The 13,565-nt window shown below is 44.6% G+C and overlaps 1 protein-coding gene across 1 annotated transcript in view; it reads right to left on the reverse strand.

Moving 5' to 3' along the window:
- VPS37C (VPS37C, ESCRT-I subunit) overlaps nucleotides 1–6,373 on the reverse strand; it is a 29,757-nt gene extending 23,384 nt beyond the window's left edge. The window contains exon 1 of the mRNA XM_018043441.1: nucleotides 6,179–6,373. The gene's annotated coding sequence lies outside the window, so the exon portion shown is untranslated. The remainder of the gene's footprint in view (nucleotides 1–6,178) is intronic.

Genomic DNA, 13,565 nt, shown 5'->3' on the forward strand with positions numbered 1-13,565 from the left:
TATAGATAATGTAACTAGCACACAAGGACATTAAAATGGTTCCTATAACCATCTTCCATATACTCAAAATGCAAAAGAAGATTAAGCATGTAAAGCAGTGACAAAAAAATAAAAGACCCAAATCAAACTTCTAGAAATGGAAACTACGAATATCTGATATAAAAACCATACCATACGGAAAAAATACCAGATTAGACACTACAGAAGAAGAGATCAATAAACTTGAAGAAACAGAAACTATGCAAAACCAACCACACACACACACACGCGCGCACACACACACACACACACACACACACACACACACACACACACACACAGACTGGGGAAAAAGTAAACTGAGCACCAGACAGCTGTGGAACAACTTTAAGAAAACGAAAATGCATGTGACTGTGCTTCCAAAAAGGGGAGAGAGAAGAGAACAGAGAAAATCCCTAAAGAATGACTAGTTGAAAAATTTCCAAATGTGATGAAAGCTTTAAACTGACAGATACAAAAACTCCATTAACTCAAGCAAAAGAAATATGAAAACTACCCAAGAAGTGAAAGTCACTTAGTCATGTCCAATTCTTTGTGACCTCATGGACTAAACAGTCCATGAAATTCTCCAGGCCAGAATACTGGAGTGGGTAGCCTTTCCCTTCTCCAGGGGATCTTCTGAACCCAGGGATCAAACCCAGGTCTCCCACATTGCAGATGGATTCTTTACCAGCTGAGCCACAAGGAAAGCCCAAAACTAACCAAGGCACATAATAATTCAATCATTTAAAATTAGTCATAAAAGTGGCCAGAAGGAAAAAAGAGAGATATGAACAGATGAACTTCATAAAATAAAGACAGCAGATTACACATAGGAAACAATGCAAGCCAAAAGACACCAGAACCACATCATAAAATGCTGTGAAAAATATAATTGACTTAGTGACGTGTATGACAACAACAGTATAAAGGCCAGGAGGGAGGAAATGAGAATATATTATGGTAAGGTTTTTATACTACATGTAAAATAATACAAGATCACTTGCTTATAGACTATGACAAGTTATGACACATATCGTGAGTCTTAAAGCAACTACGTCAAAAAAAAAAAGCCTAATAAACTGACAAAGGCAATAAAATGGAATTAAAAAAAAAACTACTCGATCCCAAATTACTCAAGAAAAAAAGGGGGGGCTATAAGAAGAAAAAACATAGGACAGATTGAAAACGAACAGCAAGATGACAGAGTTAAAGCCAACCAGAGTTAACCCATCAGAGGTAAACCTGGCACAGAGTTGTACCCTGGGCCCCAGATGCCAGCAGATCCCCCATGGACAGCACTACACAGTGAGAAGAGAATCAGCCAGGCCCCAGCACCCAGCATTCCATGTGCCTCACACTTAAGGCCTGTCCCTCAGGTGACTGACTGCACCCCACTGAGGAGACTCTGACATGATGTTCTCCAGATGGGTAGACTCACACTTCATCCTGGACTCAGAGCACACCTGTCAGAGGGAACTGTATAGAAAACATCCCAGTTGACATGCTCAGGTTAAATTAAAATGCACGATCTGAAGCAAGATGGTGCAGTACAAAGACTTTGAGAGTTAAACTTAACTACAGTAATAATCACATTAAACGTAAATGGCCTAAATATCCCAATTAAAAGGCAGAAATTATAAGGCTGAATTTACAAAATGCAAAACTCATCTATATGCTGCCTACAAGAAATTCACTTTAAACATAAAGACACAAACAATTCAAAAGCAAAAGAATGTAAAGAGATACGCCACACAAACACTAATTTTTAAAATACCTATCCATTTATTTAATTGTGGTAAAATATACATAACATTTTCCATGTAAAACATTTAATGTGTACAGTTTTGTAACATTAAATACATCACACTGTTGTATTTCACCATCTTCCTCCAGAATTTTTCCATTATCTCAGACTGAAACTTGTACTTCTTAAACATTAACTCCTATTCCTCCCTTTCCTGTGCCCTTGACAACCATCATTTTTCTTTCTGATTCTATGAATTTACTACTCCAGGTACCTTATACAAGAGGTTGTTGCTCAGTCACTAAGTCATGACTATCTCTTTGCAACCCCATGGACTGTAGTCTGCCAGACTCGTCTGTCTATGGGATCTCCCAGGCAAGAATACTGGAGTGGGTTGACATTTCCTTTTCCAGGGGATCTTCCTGACCCAGGGTTGAACCGGAATCTTCTGCATTGTTAGGAGGATCATTTACCCTTTAGCGACTGACTTGTTTCACTTAGCATTATTGCTTCAACTCTCATCCATGTTGTCAAAACTTTCCTTCATTCTTAAAGCTGAACGATATTCTGTTGTGTGCAGGTATCACATTCAGTTTACCCATTCATCTGTCAGTGGACACTTGGGTTCTACATTTTGGTTATTGTGAACGATGCTGCCAGAAACACTGGTGTACAGATACCTGCATCTGTTTACATTTCTTTAGGGTATATACTCAGAATTGGAATTGCTAGATCACATGGTAATTCTATTTTTAATTTTTTGAGGAACTGCTATACTGTTTTCCACAGCAGCTGTACACTTTACACATTTCCACCCGCAATACAAGAAAGGGATCCATCTGAGCCACTGGGCTTCCCTGGTGGCTCAGATGGTAAAGAGTCTGCCTGTAATGCAGGAGACCCAGGTTCAATCCCTGGGTCGGAAGATCCCCCGGAGAAGGAAATGGCAACTCACTCCAATATTCTTGCCTGGAAAATTACATGGACGGAGAAGCCTGGCAGGCTACAGTCCATGGAGTTGCAAAGAGTCGGACACGGCTGAGCCACTAACACTTGCCAATACTTCAGATGATTTTCTTTTTTCTTTAACAACTGTTATTCGAATGAGTGAGAAGTGGTAGCTCTTTGTCATTTGATTTGCATTTCCCTAATGACTAGTGATATTGAGTATCTTCATGTGCTTATTGGCCATTGGTATATCATCCTTGGAGAAATGTCTATTCAAGACCTTTGTCAAATTTAACCTGGTTGTTTTTTCATTGTTGAGCTGTAGAAGTTCCTCAAATATTCTGATATCAATCCATTAGCACTAATTGTTTTTAAGTTGGATTGCCTATATTAATACAACACAAAGTAGATTTCAGAACAAAGAATATTACCAGGGACTAAAAGGGTCATTTCATGATAAAGGAGGTCAATTCATCGAAAGAGCCTAACACTCCTAAATGTTTATATGGAACAGTGAATTATAACAGTTCAAATCATACAAACTACATCCTCCGTTTACAACAAAATTAACTTAGAAATCAATGTTCACTAGACGGAAGAAAAACAAAGTAATAGCATAATGCACTTTCCTCTTTTACTACTTGTAATTCCTCCCATGAAGGAGCAGATAAATTAGCAAGATTTACCTGTCTTCAGTGCTAGGCATATCTGACCTGGGTCATTTGTTTCATTTTCTTGGTTCAGTCTTCCCTCTTCTCCCCACCCTAAATTCCAAGGACTGCACTTGTAAGCCACAGCTAAATCACAACAATCAAGCTGTTTGGTGTTTGCTCAAGCCTTTCACATAAACCAGTGAAAAGGAAGAGAAATGTAGTGGAGCAAACACCTGCTAAGTAAACCTCCTTTATAGTCCCCAAACCTCAGAGACACTCTTGCCTTTACAGAGATCTCTCTGTCATGAGGCAAATATGCAGAAATAAACTAGAGCCTTCTGAAAACCCCAAACTCTAAGGAGAAACTAAACAATTTCCGGACAGAGATCCAATCAGATTAAAACAAGGTCTTTGCTGACCCGATTAGGTCAGTCTGGAAAAACCCTACCAGGACTGGACAACAGTGTCCAAGAGATGATTCATACAGCTGGTTACTCTGATGCCCTTTTCACAGCAGATTAGCAAATTACATAGCAATAAGCAAAAAGACAATAAGAACCCTTAGAAAAAATTTCACTTCCAAGCTCAACAAATCTACAAACTCCTTTTTTGTAGGGCAGTGCTTCCAAACTTGCCTTACAGTAAGAATCACCGAGTTCAAGTGTTAAAAATACAAATTCCTATGTCCTTTTGGGCTTCCCTGGTGGCTCAGTTGGTAAGAATCCACCTGCAATACAGGAGACCTGGGTTTGATCCCTGGGTTGGAAAAATCCCCTGGAGGAGGGCATGGCAATCCACTCCATTATTCTTGCCTGGAGAATCTCTATAGACAGAGGAGCCTAGTGAGCTACAGTACATGGGATTGCAAAAAGCCAGACGTGACTGAGCGACTAAGCACAGAACAGCACATGCCGTAGAGAACCTAAGCAAGAATATCTGGAGGTGGGGCTCCATATCTTTGACAAGCATTACAGATGCATCAGTTCAGTTCAGTCGCTCAGTCGTGTCTGACTTTTTGCGACCCCATGAATCACAGCACACCAGGCCTCCCTGTCCATCACCATCTCCTGGAGTTCACTCAGACTCGCGTCCATCGAGTCAGTGATGCTATCCAGCCATCTCATCCTCTGTCGTCCCCTTCTTCTCCTGCCCGCAATCCCTCCCAGCATCAAAGTCTTTTCCAATGAGTCAACTCTTTGCATGAAGTGGCCAAAGTACTGGAGTTTCAGCTTTAGCGTCATTCCTTCCAAAGAAATCCCAGGGTTAATCTTCTTCAGAATGGACTGGTTGGATCTCCTTGCAGTCCAAGGGACTCTCGAGAGTCTTCTCCAACACCACAGTTCAAAAGCATCAATTCTTCGGCGCTCAGCCTTCTTCACAGCCCAACTCTCACATCCATACGTGACCACCAGCAAATATATTAGCTTGGAAATAAGGCTCACAGGTTAAAACTCCCAATGTGGCCACTTACTGGCTGCAGCACTCTACCTAACATCTTTAGGTCTCCCTCACTTCATCGGCAAAATAGGCTCACCACCTACCTTGAACTGTTTCCAAAATCCTTATATGTTCACAAAGCCCCTAGAACACTGTCAAAAGCACATGGCAGCAAGGTAAGAAATCAGAGCTATTGCTACCTTGAAATAAAACAAAAAAGCCACAGAAGCCGTCCAAATGAAATCTACTAAGAAAAATTTCAATCTAATGGAAACTACAAAGGCATCAAGCCAGATTTCTGGCATGATCTAGGGGGAAAAGCTTTTCTAGGCACTATGACTGCCAAGAATGCTAACTCTCTCACTCCAGCATCCAGAACTTCACCGCAAGTCCTCACTCCCATCCAGAACCAGAGTTCAGGCCTGCGCAGGGTCACAGCTTTGGACGACAACCATAGACAGTCTTTCCTTCCCATGTCCCTCTGTCACCACCACCTGCAGCTCTAGGACCAACAACAGTCAGAGACCTGACAGTCAAGTGGAAGCATCTTGGGTGCACCAGTAGGAGACGGGACTCCTGAGTTAAGAGGCAGGCAGCCAATGAAGAGGGTGGGAAAAGCCTCAGTCACAAACAGTATTACTAGGACACTGCCGAAGTCTGTGAAGTTTCCATAGTTAAGGGTGGACCTTCTCAGGGTGAGTGACCCAGATACCGGGCAGCTAAGAAAGCACTGACTTGCTGAAACCCTGAGGTGCAGAGTCAAAAACACACCCACTCACCCACCCTCTTGGAACCCAGAACGAACCAGGCACACCTTGGAGATACACAAGCACCAATGAGCTTTGTACCCTGTCGGCCCAGAACTAGGGATTGGTCAGTGATGCTGGGACAAGAATACAGGATAGGAACAGATCCAAGCTGCAAAGGTGGATCCTCACTGCCCTGGAGAAAGGGCACAACCCAAAGGGTTACAGACGAGAGTGTCATTTGGACTCCACTCTTGCCAGCCTGCCGCTGGCAAGTCACTGCACTCTTATACCTCTTTCCCCACCTGTACGATGGGCAACCTGGTTCTAATGTCACCAGAAGTGTGACCGGCAAGACGCTCAAGGACGGGGTGGAGGGTGAAAAGCAGACAGTGACGGGTGAAGTGGGCCTGGACACCGGACCTGGGCGGGGAGCTCGGGCACTGCCTCCGTCCCGCGGTCCCACTGCACCGGGCAGGAGCGCCGGTCCCGGCGGGAGTCACGCGTCCCTCGCGCCCAATCACCAGCCTTTGCCAGGTGAAGTGGGCACGCCCGGGGACGCGCCGGGAGCGACGGCCAGCGCCGCCCCCATTCCCATCCTCGCCCCTCCCCAGGTCCGACTCACGTACCCCAAGCCGCCTCCGCAGCCGCCACAGCCGTCGGGGGGTTAAATCGCAGCCTAAGCCCACATTTCCGGAATCGACGAGGCCCGCCTCCTCCCGCCGGAAGTGACCCCTTCAACGTCCGGGCGCTGGGAGCCGAGTCCCACGTCACTCTTCCCGCAGGCACGCCGCAGGCCTCTGAGTCACCATGATAGCGTACCCCCCGCCCCGCCCCGGCCCCCAGCGCCCCCGGGAACACTCGCCGCCACCCGGGGGACCACACCCACGGGAGGGCCCACGAGAACCCACCCGTGAGAGGGGAGCCTGGCCCCGCCCCCACAGGCCATTGCCCCGCCCCCAGAAGGGACACCGCCCATTGGCGGGCCCTGGGCGAGTGCGCCTGCGCAGGTGTCCGCGGATTCTGTGACAGGAGAGAGATGGTCTTTTTTTTCTTTTTTTTGCAAACAGTGCCTGACCTTCAGAGAGTGAGGCTCAAAGTGGCCCAAAGGAGACCCGAAGGGAAACGAATGGAATTCCGGCACCGAGGGGACTCCCTCGACGGTCTGAGCTCAGACTCGGGAACCCCCACGCCAGGACTGAAGTGATCAGTGTCCTAAGTGTCCCCAAGCTGTCAAACTGGAACTGACTGGCTCCTCAAAACAACTGAGTAGCTTCCTGAAAAGGAACTTGTTTCCCAAGGCCCTCATTTGCTCATTTCAGTCGCTCGGTCGTGTCCCACTCTGCGACCCCATTGACTGAAGCACACCAGGCCTCCCTGTCCATCGTCAAATCCCGGAGCTCACTCAAACTCATGTCCATCGAGTCGGTGATGCCATTCAACTATCTCATCGTCTGTCGTCCCCTTCTCCTCCTGCGTTCAGTCTTGCCCAGCGTCAGGGGCTTTTCTAAGGAGTCAGTTCTTCTCATCAGGTGGCCAAAGTATTGGAGCTTCAGCTTCAGCATCAGTCCTTCCAGTGAACAGTCAGGGTTGATTTCCTTTAGGATTGAGTGATTTGATCTTCTTGCTGTCCAGGGGACCCTCAAGAGTCTTCTCCAACACCACAGTCCAAAAGCATCAATTCTTTGGTGCTCAGCTTTCTTTATAGTCCTATTCTCACATCCTTACATGACTCCTGGAAAAAAATCATAGCTTGAACTAGATGGACCTTTGTCAGCAAAGCAATGTCTCTTCTATTTAATATGCTGTGTAGGTTTGTCAAAGCTTTTCTTCTAAGGAGAAAGCATCTTTTAATTTCATGGCTGCAGTCAACATATGCAGTGATTCTGGAGCCCAGGAAAATAAAAGTCTTTAACTGTTTCCATTGTTTCCCTATTGTTTCCCCATTGTTTCCCCATTCACTTTCTCTAGATCTTGGTTTTTTGAATGTTGAGTTTTAAGCCAGCTTTTTCACTCTCCTCTTTCGCTTTCATCAAGAGGCTCTTTAGTTCCTCTTCACTTTCTGCCATAAGGGTGGTGTTATCTGCAAATCTGAGGTTATTGATGCTTCTCTTGGCAATCTTGACTCCAGCTTGTGCTTCATTCAGTCCAGCATTTCACATTATGTGCTCTGCTTATGAGTTAAATAAGCAGGGTGACAATATACAGCCTTGACGTACTCCTTTCTCAATTTGGAACCAGTCTGTTGTTCCTTGTCCGGTTCTAACTGTTGCTTCTTGACATGCACACAGGTTTCTCAGGAGGCAGGTAAGGTGATCCGGTAGTCCCATCTCTTTAAGAATTATCCACAGTTTGCTGTGACCTACACTGTCAAAGGCTTTAATGTAGTCAATGAAGCAGAAGTAATTGTTTTTCTGGAAGTCTCTTGCTTTTTCGATGATCCAACAGAGGTTGGCAATTTGCCCTCTGACCTCTGCCAAGGTCCTAGGTTACATTTAGTCCATTCTGTGTGGATAGTGCTTAAACAATAACAGGCAACCTTAGACAATACATCCTAACTCGCCCAGAATCACTGGGCTGGTGCCCCATGAAGCAAGGCCCTGCTGCTAGTGCTGTCTTGTCTAGGCAGCTTGTACTCGACAAGCTGACCTGGAGGTGAAGTGGTTCCCTGTCTGCTTCTTAGCAGCATCCAAAATTTCAGGTTTGTAAAAGTGGTGCCCCAGGATGAGAACTTCTTAGACGAAGGAAATCTTCTGACCAAATTGAAAATCTTATTCGATGTTGAATTAAGACCTGGCAATGCCAGGAACAGCAATACTTTTGGCCTCATTCGATTATTTTTTCTTGTTACACCTTTCCTTTCGATGGATACTCTCAGATTTCTTTTTGAAATTCTTGAGAGAGTGGATCTGATTGGCTAAGATAATCACTGTTGACTATTGAGCTGAGTTTATTCTTTCTTTGAAGAGTCCCTCATAGATTCCCTCGTGGCTCAGATGGTAAAGAGCCTGCCTGCAATGCGGGAGGTGTGAGTTCCATCCTGGGTCCAGAAGATCCCTTGGAGAAGGAAATGGCAACCCACTCCAGTATGCTTGCCTGGGAAATCCCGTGGGCAGAGGAGCCTGGCAGCTACATACAATCGATAGGATCACGAAGAGTCAGACATGACTGAGTGACTAGACTTTCACTTTCATGAAGAGTCCCTCATAGGCTGCCAGGGGTGGAATCCGTGAGGAAGGCCATCTCAGCTACTGCCCCTTCTGGGACACAGGTAGCACTTTTGAGGGATGCTGTGGCTGGTTTTGAAAATGTTTCATTTTGAACATAATGTCAGCATGGCTCCCAATTGACAGCAGCTATCAGAAAACTGGGTTGAAACTGTTTCTGGAGGCAGGGAGGGTCAAGACAGTGAATCTTAACCTTTTGTTAAAAACATTTTTGTGGTATAGTCTTTTATTTGGTATTTGTTTTAGAAAATACTACTGATGGCTTGAGTTTATATTCTTGCAATCCTTTCACTTACTGGTACAATGGTAGACATGAATATGGATGCAGTAGCCTGAGCTAGAGCAGTGAACTTGAACCATGAGGTAACCGTGAGACTAGAGGCCATGCCTGACCACTCAACAAAAGAGGAGGAGCCTGAGCCCTGACACCATGGAGCTCCATGCACCACGACACTGCTGGATGCCCACATCTGGATTTTTATACAAAAGGAAGAAAACCGCCTTTGTAAGCCACTGTTGTTTTGGGTTTTCCTATCACTGACATTCTTTAGAATGTCATTTATATACTCCATTTTTGGAAACCCCTTTGGTACCCCCAAGACTGGGTAAGTGCCCACCTTGTATGTTCTTCAATCTCCTCACATCCCCCCCCCCTTTTTTCCCTTTTTTAGTATTTGCCACATTTTCCTGTAATTGAACATTCACTTTGTCTAGATGGAAACTTCTCTAAGGTAGGAAGACACTATTCTCTACATCTTTTCACAGAGATCCTAGAAACTCTGGAAAGACTGACAGCACTATCCTGTGAATGTGACAGACACAATGATTCCACTGAGGGTGTTGAGAGGAAATGACATGGGCTGCTCTCTGAATCAGCTGGGTCACTGTGAAGTCATCTTAGGGTGGGGTGGGGTGAGTAATGCTGGCTGTGCTGAATAAGCAAAGATAGAGAATTAGGGCAAAGGAGGGAGGGGGCAAACTTGGCACAAAATTCAGGTCATCTGAAACAGATGGCATTAGAAAAGCCTGCTCTTCCTCGCTTGTTTCCTCTTATTTCCCATTTCTGGCTCTTTTTAACCTCCCCAGCCACTATGACCCTGGTCCTCTATCACTTGTACCCATGTCCCCATACACCAGTCCTCAAATATTTCTAATTTTCCTATTCAGACTGACCCTGAACAGGCAAAAAGTGAGAAAGAGAAAGCAAAGACAGTTCCTTGCTATCTTCTGTTGTTCATTCACTCCACATACATACAGTGAATATCTGTACTGTTAGACTAGTGGATGCAAAAGTGAACACACTATCCCCAGTTTCAAGGAAGTCACCTTCTTGGTTGAGATTTTAGAGGAAACAAGAGATTTCCCTATTCTAGCCATCTCAGTCTTTCAGATGACCTTGATCAGGAACAGAATACATATTAAAGTAGTCATCCTGTTTCTATCTGCTTCTCAATACTGAATCTCCTTAATACTGAATCTTGTTATGCTGGTGGACCCTGATACTGGGAAAGACTGAAGGCAGGAGGAGAGGGGGATGACAGAGGACAAGATGGTTGGATGGCATCTCAATGGACATGAGTTTCAGCAACCTGCAGGAGATGGTGAAGGACAGGGCAGCCTGGCATGCTGCAGTCCATGGGGTTGCAAAGAGTTGGTCATGACTGAGTGACTGAACAACAACAAATGCTGGTGGACTGGATGAAGATACAATGTGAACAGAAGTAAGGAAGGTGAGACAGGCAGGTCAGAATGTGCGGTAACACAGACAAGATACTCAAGAAGCTGAGATATTGACAAAGCTTGGAACCTGAATTGGAAAAGCCGTTTTCCAAAAGAAGTTTGACCGTGTGGTAGGTTTAATCCCCAATTCAGTGCTCAGGAGATCTCCAGTGAAGACTTTGTCTTTCCTTTTGGTCCCGTGAAATCTCAGGTCAGATCCATGCAGCTGTTTCTCATTCTTGCTCCTCCCTAGTGACTCCCACACTGTGCCTTGCGTTTCGGCCTGATCCATCTTTTTTTTGGGTGGATCTTTTGTGTCTCTTGAGGCAGGGAGTGATAGCTACCTACAAAATTGCCATTCTCAGGTTATCTTTAAAAACAGAATGCCTTCTGTTATATAGCCATGTGCCCAGTAGCCACAAGATTGCGTTTCCCACCCTCCTTTGCTCTTAGTCATGACTGGTGACTGTGATAGAAGCAGATCTGTAAGAAGGATTTCTTGGAAGACTGCCTTCAAAAAGCTGATTCAGCTGGGAAATGAGTCTCTTTCTTACCCCACCTTCTTCTTAACTGTTGTCTGGACTTCAGATATGATGGCTGGAACTCCTGCAGTTGTATTGACCCATCATGTGACCTTGGAGATGGAAACTAGGCAAACTCTGGATGGCCCACATCCAGATTCCTTTTTGTGGGAGAAAAAAAATCAAATTTTATCTTCTTAAAGAGATTGATGTTTTAGGTTTTTGGTAATGTGCGTCCAGACTTAAACCTGACACTACTATGTGCTTAGTATTGTAATGCTTTATTATTATTATTTATTAGTTGGATTTGATCAATAAGTTCAGTTCAGTTGCTCGGTCTTGTCCGACTCTTTGCAGCCCCATGGACTGCAGCACATCAGGCTTCTCTGTCCATCACCACCTCCCAGAGCTTGCTTAAACTCATGTCCATCGAGTAGGTGATGCCATCCAACCATCTCATTCTCTGTCATACCCTTATCCTCCTGCCTTCAGTCTTTCCCAGAATCAGGGGCTTTTCCAATGAATCAGTTCTTCTCATCAGGTGGCCAAAGTATTGGAGCTTCAGCTTCAGCATCAGTCCTTCCAATGAATAGTCAGGACTGGTTTCCTTTAGGATTGACTAATTTGATCTCCTTGCAGTCCAAGGGACTCTCAAGAGTTTTCTCCAACACCACAGTTCAAAAGCATCAATTCTTTGGCGCTCAGCTTTCTTTATAGTCCAACTCACATCCATACACAACTTCTAGAAAAACCGTAGCTTTGACTAGACCTTTGTCAGCAAACTTAGGTCTCTGTTTTTTAATATGCTGTTTAGGTTTGTCATAGCTTTTCTTCTAAGGAGCAAACATCTTCTAATTTCATGGCTGCAGTCACAATCTGCGGTGATTTTGGAGCGCAAAGAAATAAAGTCCCTCACTGTTTCCATTGTTTCCCCATTTTTGCCATGAAGTGATGGGACTGGGTGCCATGATCTTAGTTTTTTGAATGTTGAGTTTTAAGCCAACTTTTCGCTTTCTTCTTGCAATTTTATCAAGAGGCTCTTTAGTTCTTCTTCACTTTCTGCCATAAGGGTAGTGTCATCTGTATATCTGAGGTTATTGATATTACTCCTGCCAATCTTGATTCCAGTTTATGCTTCATCCAGCCTGGCATTTCTCATGATGTCCTCTGCATATAAGTTAAATAAGCAAGCTGACAATGTATAGCCTTGATGTATTCCTTTCCTAATTTGGTCAATGAATTTATATTAAAATTATTTTCCTTTATGTTTTTTGTTAAATTTATTTATAAACTGCATATATACCTAATCTTACATAAATGCAGAGTTGCAATTACAAGCATGCTTTCTAATAGATTTTGGACTTCTTTCTTTCTTTTCATGGCTTAGTTTCTCCACTTATTAACATATGCCCTCCCATATAAATCCCTCTCATCTAAATCAGAATCTACAGGTCAAAACAGGCTGAGAGCAGGGTGGGGAGAACCAAAGAAAAACAAAGCAGAGGGCCATGAATGAAGGGTGGTGGCCCTTGTTGCTCATCATGAATGTTCTGCAGTAGGATCACATTCCCCAGCCCTTCTGTGTACTCACCACCCCCAGGTTAGCCATGACCATGGAAGTTACTTCAGCCAGTGGAGTTTGAGTAGAAGTGATATGTCACTTCCAAGTGGAGCCCTTTAAGAAACAGAGCCCAATTTGCCACACATTCCCTTCCCCTGCATCCAGAGGGAGCCTCCAACCACCTTCCTCCCTGAGAGTGTGATGAGCAGGGCTCCCTGTTCACAAAGTCAGGTGTGAGTGAGGAATAAACCTCAGTTATGTTGAGACTTTGAGGTTTGTGGTTTTATGTCTTCATAGTGTAACTCAGTTTTTCTTCACTTAAACAAGAGGGTATAACAGGCACTCCTAATTGTCTCCTTCTTCATTTGGTAACTAAACCCCTAGTCTAGGGCCACCTAGCTGAAAAGTTCATTTCCTAGCCTCTGTAACTTCATCGTAGCCAATGACAAATGAGTGGAAGTGAGTTTATAACTTTTGGTTGTGGCCTTCAATGAAAGGGGCATATCCTGCTTTCCCTTCTGTCCTTCTAGCTGGAATCAGTTCAGTTCAGTTCAGTCACTCAGTTGTGTCCGACTCTTTGTGACCCCATGAATCACAGCATGCAAGGCCTCCCTGTCCATCACCATCTCCCGGAGTTCACTCAAACTCACGTCCATCGAGTCAGTGATAGCATCCAGCCATCTCATCCTCTGTCATCCCCTTTTCCTCCTGCCCCCAATCCCTCCCAGCATCAGAGTCTTTTCCAATGAGTCAACTGTTTGCATGAGGTGGGCAAAATACTGGAGTTTCAGCTTTAGGATCATTCCTTCCAAGGAACACCCAGGAAATTCCCAGGATCCTTGGAAGGAATGATGGACTGGTTGGATCTCCTTGCAGTCCAAGGGACTCTCAAGAGTCTTCTCCAACATTACAGTTCAGACGCATCAATTCTTCGGTGCTCAGTTTTCTTCACAGCCCAACTCTCGCATCCATACATGACCACTAGAAA

The sequence above is a fragment of the Capra hircus genome, chromosome 29 (genome assembly GCF_001704415.2).
Source record: "Capra hircus breed San Clemente chromosome 29, ASM170441v1, whole genome shotgun sequence".
NCBI lineage: Eukaryota > Metazoa > Chordata > Mammalia > Artiodactyla > Bovidae > Capra > Capra hircus.